Source organism: Staurois parvus, unplaced genomic scaffold, assembly GCF_062004578.1.
Source record: "Staurois parvus isolate SC_StPar_1 unplaced genomic scaffold, SC_StPar_1.0 ptg001336l, whole genome shotgun sequence".
Lineage (NCBI taxonomy): Eukaryota > Metazoa > Chordata > Amphibia > Anura > Ranidae > Staurois > Staurois parvus.
Genome location: NW_028319132.1, coordinates 449,202 through 455,201, shown reverse-complemented (window position 1 = coordinate 455,201; position 6,000 = coordinate 449,202).

The following is a 6,000-nucleotide window of genomic DNA, read 5'->3' as shown; positions in this document are numbered from 1 at the left end:
ATGATAACAAGATAAAAAGCATGTAAACATAAAGAATACAAAAAATACCAATAATTTGGGTGCCCAGGTGTTTAAACTCATATGTGTTTGCACTGTTGATTAGTGTACATCCCTTTTCTTGAATGGTGGACTTGAGCGAGGTTTGGGATTTCTTTATAGAATCTGGGAATATGCTATCACAACAAAGGTCAATCAGAATGTTTTATCTCTTCTAGCACCACCCCTCAGTGTATACTCCCTGCATCCAATTTTCTTACACAACATCTGCGTTATATACACAGCCACTACACAGAAGGAATTCTGCATATGTTACCTGATAAGAATCCTTTCAGGGAAAACATTGCTTTAGCCTGGGTTCACATATGCGGTGCGGTATATCACATGCGATTCGTACAGGAACAGCACCGCATTCCTGTGCGAATAACATGCGATTTGTGTGCGGTGCGATTTGAGCCATACATTTTCAAATGGCTCTGATCGTACCGCACCCGCACCAAAAACAGGCCCGCACTAGAATCGGTTTGCATGGGTATTCGCAATCTGATTTTGCACATCGCACCACGTTTTGCGGACCGCTTTCGGGGTGTTGTTAACAAACTCAACGTACACACTCACATCGGTTCACATACACGGTGCGATTCTGATGCAGTGCGGAATTCGTACAGAAAACGCTGCAAATTCCGCACCGCATCAGTGTAAACCAAGGCTCACTTGAAAGTGTCTTCAAACATGAACTGTGGCTACCCTAAAAAAAGTGGCTGTGATCTTATTTAGAATTATTTCAGGTTTTTCACCCCTAGCTGCAGATTGATTCTTCTATAACAATTACATTCGGCATGTCTGAGGGTATATTTTTGAAGTTTTTGCAGATCTATTTTTCTAAAAAGAGGATGACATCACATTAAGCCAATATGCACAATGTTTCAAGGAAATAAAGTGTCACTAAACCCACATCATAAAAAAACAACCAATAAATGCTGCATTACATGTTGTTCATACTATGAGATTCCTTTTCTGTATTCTGAAAAAAATCTTTTTGATGGTTGATCCTACTGTTCTCCACCTCCACCAGAAGATCTCCACCTTCTGTCCATGTCTCCAATTAAGCTAGGGATTTTGCAGAGTAGTGTTGGCATCTCTGCACACGCTCAGTTTTCAGTGAGTTTCTATGCTGAGCATTTCCGCTCTATCATATTTGAGCAGCCCATGTGACAGCCCACTCCCTCCCTCCTTCTCCATGCCCACTAACCAGCTAAATACAATGGGGGAGGGATACATTGATGGAAGCTTCACCTCCCTGTTGTTCTAAAACAGTGGTTCTCAACCTGTGGGTCGCGACCCCTTTGGGGGTCGAACGACCCTTTCACAGGGGTCCCTTAAGACCATCAGAAAACACATATTTCCGATGTGTAAAGAGCAGCTACTGTGTAGAAAGCAGCTGCTGTGTTGAAAGCAGCTACTCTGTTAAAAGCAGCTACTGTGTTGAAAGCAGCAGTATTGGAGGTAAAAGGACACTCATGAATTATAATTACTGGGTAAATAATTTTATGGTTGGGGGTCACCACAACATGAGGAACTGTATTAAAGGGTCACGGCATTAGGAAGGTTGAGAACCACTGTTCTAACACATAGACTGTAGAGGCGTGACACATCTGGCAGAAATCCGCCCATACCGTGTTATAATAAATATATAATTTCAAATGCATATTTGTATGACAATTTAAAACAGTTTATTAATATCATTTATTTTTACTCTGCATTCCAAAGGCTGTTTTTTTTTTTTTTAATTCTGAACATGTGACCAGCAGCAGAGGACTAGAAGCTCCTCCTGCTTATGAATCCCTGCAGACAGGCTGGGAAAGATCTGGGTCAAGTGACAGCTGTATATCAATTAGGAAAAAGGTGCTTAGATTTTTGTTTTAATGAAAATAATTACAGTGCCATAATTCCCATACAGAAATAGAAGGGAGAACATAAATTAAACAGCGTGTGTTTAGTATCACTTTAAATTCAAAATTTAACATACTAGGACACCCAGAAAGCCTAAGAATAGACCGTCTAGATTTCTGTTTTAAATGTATGGAACCTTATTGTTGCAAGAGAACTTTTTATATTATTTATTCCATACCTGTAAATAAAGATAAAAAAATAGAGCATTCATTTCTTAAAAAAAAAACCCACCAGAATCTGACCTTTGTGCTCCTGACAGTGTCTTCGGCATTTCCACCCTCATTAAATTGCTTAGCTTCACTCACAACACAGACGCAAAATTCCTTGTTTTTTATTTTGTGGATCGTCTTTCAAAAATCAGTTTTGTATAATAGATCTCACAGGTCTACCTTTACATTTTAGTTCGAGATGAGCACACTTTGCTCTCCCTGTACCATGTTACTGCTATTCAGGACCAAAGTAAGATGGTGCAAAGTAGCTTTTAGCCAAACTTGAGTAGTTGCTGGCCTCAGTGAATATCTGATAGATCCCTATGATGAAACTAAATGTGGTTAAAAAAATAAAAGCAGCGTTTTTGTATGTGCATTAATGCGTGTTCCCATGTCTGGTGTTAATGCATTCTATTGGTTAAAATTCTGTCCATTAGAATACAATAATGCGTACTAATGTGCGTTTTTTTCACTTTTGAAAGGTTTTTATGCTCAAAAGCTCCTCTCCCGAATACACAAGTGAAGGTTTATTTTTCTGCTTGTAAACTCCCCTGCCACTTAACTCCTGAAAACGCCTATAGTGTGCATGGATACATATGTTAACATGGAGGGGGGTTTACTGGTAGAGAAAAATAAAAGCTCAAAACAGGTCCAACTCCTGTAGGAGCAGCTTCTTCGAGCTTCAGTGTGCATGAGGCCTTGGATGGCAAAGCTGGATCATCTACCCTCTAGGGCAGTGTTCTCCAAACTCTGGCCCTTTGCTTGCTTTTAGGAGGCACTATTTCATCTACTGACACCAACAATGGGGCATAATTCCCCCCACTGACAGTAACAAAGGGGCATAATTCCTCCCAATGACACCAGTGATGGGGCACAATTCCTCCCAATAACACCACTAATGGGACAATATTTACTCCCAAAGGCCATAGTCCAGCTCTCCTAAAATCTGAAGGACAGTAAACTGAACCTTTGTTTAGAAAGTTTGGAGACCCCTGGTCCAGTGGATTCTCTAGAGAATTTAATAAACTAGCTACATAGTTACCAGCTCCATGTTGCAATTAAGCAGGAGTGTGGAAATATCTTCCTGCTAGGGTCTAGGGCAGCAGTAAAGATATAGAAATTAAATGAACCAATTCAGGATGATAAACATCTTTAACAGTATGCAGAATTAGGAAAGTTGGCTGACCATATACAATCTCCGGACACTTTATTAGGTACACCTTGCTAGTACCGGGTTGGACCCCCTTTTGCTTTCAGAACTGCCTTAATTCTTTGTGGCATAGATTTTACAAGGTGTTGGATGTTGATGTTGGAAACATTCCTCAGAGATTTTGGTCCATATTGAAATGATAGCATCACGCAGTTGCTGCAGATTTGTAGGCTGCACATCCATAATGCGAATCTCCCATTCCACCACATTCCAAAGGTACTCTATTGGATTGAGATCTGGTGACTGTGGAGGCCACTGGAGTACAGTGAACTCATTGTCATGTTCAAGAAACCAGTTTGAGATGATTTGAGCTTTGTGACATGGTGCATTATCCTGCTGGAAGGAGCCATCAGAAGATGGGGGCACTGGAGTCATAAAGGGATGGACATGGTCAGCAACAATACTCAGGTAGGCTGTGACATTTAAATGATGCTCAATTGGTCATAAGGGGCCCAAAGTGTGCCAAGAAAATATCCCCCACACCATTACATCACCAACCTGAACAGTTGATATAAGGCAGGAAGGATCCATGCTTTCATGTTCTTTATGCCAAATCCTGACCCTACCGTCTGAATGTCACAGCTGAAATCGAGACTCATGTTTTTCCAATGTTCTATTGTCCAATTTTGGTGAGGCTGTGCAAACTGTAGCCTCCGTTTCCTGTTATTATCTGACAGGAGTGGCAACTGGTGTAGTCTTCTGAAGCCCATCTGCTTCGAGGCTCAACGTTTTGTGCATTCAGAGATAGTATTCGGCATACCTTGGTTGTTACAAGTGGTTATTTGACTTTCTGTTGCCTTTTTATCATCTCGAACCCGTCTTCCTATTTTCCTCTGACATCAACAAGGCATTTTCATCTACACAAATGCCGTACGCTGGATATTTTCTCTTTTTTGGACCATTCTCTGTAAACCCTAGAGATGGTTGTACGTGAAAATCCCAGTAGATCAGCAGTTTGTGAAATACTCAGACCAGCCCATCTGGCACCAACAATAATCATGCACGTTCAAAGTCACTTAATCCCCTTTCTTCCCTTTTCTGATGCTCAGTTTGAACTTCAGCAAGTCATCTTCACCACATATAAATAACTAAATACATTGAGTTGCTGCCATGTGATTGGCTGATTAGCAAATTGTGTTACCAAGCAATTGAACAGGTGTACCTAATAAAGTGGCTGGTGAGTGTATATCACATTTATTCTAATATAGATATTGCCCAGAAAGAATGTAATACTCATTACTATTTCAGACTTTATGTACATAGGGGTAACTGTCTTTTTTTTTTAAAGATTATATTTTGTGATGCTTTACTATGCTTGCACATTTTTCACACAATTACATTTTCAGCTTAACCAGTATCTATAGAACACTACTGATGATCTAGTAAAGTAAATATAAAGCCAAAACGTTTTGCAGTTTAGCAAAGAGTATGGAATGATTAAAACCGTTTTTTTTTTTTGTCCTTTGTGTCCCAATGGGGTGATTCCTCTTCCTGTAACAACAGGAAGTGAGAGGAAATCTCCACAAAGTCAGGAAAATCCTAAGATAACAGCTGTCACCAGAACAAGTGTGTCCATTTGAAGATGTCCCCCTATTTGGGTTCTAATGGCAACTAATTTTGCATACTGGTGACAATGGACAGAGGACCAATAGCATCTCCCCTCTGGGGACAGCAATAAAGACTTGACAGGGGTATTAACCCTCAATGTGCTATATAGAAAAGTTTCAGCTTTGGACACACCTAATACTTATCTGTAATAAGACCCACAAAGTCTTGCCACTGGTGTGTAACAAGTGGCAGTCACAGGAAAATACATAATTTGTAATTACATAATGTCAAAAAGATCATAATTACAATTACAGAAACAAAATTCTGAATGTTGGCCTCTTATTTAAAAAAAAAAAAAGGCCAAATCATATCTGCAGACTATTTTATTGTAATTAGATGGTATATGGAAATCTTGCAAACTGCAGAGACCAAAGAGTCTTCCAATCCATGTTTAAAAAAATTTAGCGTGCAATTTTACTTCATTGGCGTGTCCAAAAAAGAAAATGAACGAATGCTGCTGAATTTTACCTGCCAATCCTGATACACATCTTAAAAAAAAAAAAAAAAAAAAAAAGAAGGAGGCTGGAGCCACTCTCAACACATCCTGGGCCCATTATTTCATGTAATTCTGTGTTTTTCATGTACATGCCCCCCCCCACTCCTATTGTCCACCATCTAAATTTTATCAGTTGATTGCCAACTGTAAAACCACAAAATTTACCATGACAACCGATTTTGAAAGTGAAAGGATGCTGGGTGTCATAGGGATAGAATTATTTATAGCAATAGCCTGAACTTTGGGGTTTCTCTATGGATTTCCTTAACCCGGTCTGGCTTGCCTTGACGACATTTCCCATGGGTAAATGTCTGGCAACTCGGTATTTTGAGACTGGGTGCTGCAAATGAGAAAGCCAATAAGTTAATGTACGGCTCTAACTTAATATGCGACTGGGGCTTTTAGGATAAACCTGGATGAAATAGGCAAAAATTATTTTGTTTGATATCAAATACATTATAGGGGTAAAAGAATTCCCTTTCTTCATGATTGACAAAAAATATGTATTTAAAGCTAACGTTCAATAA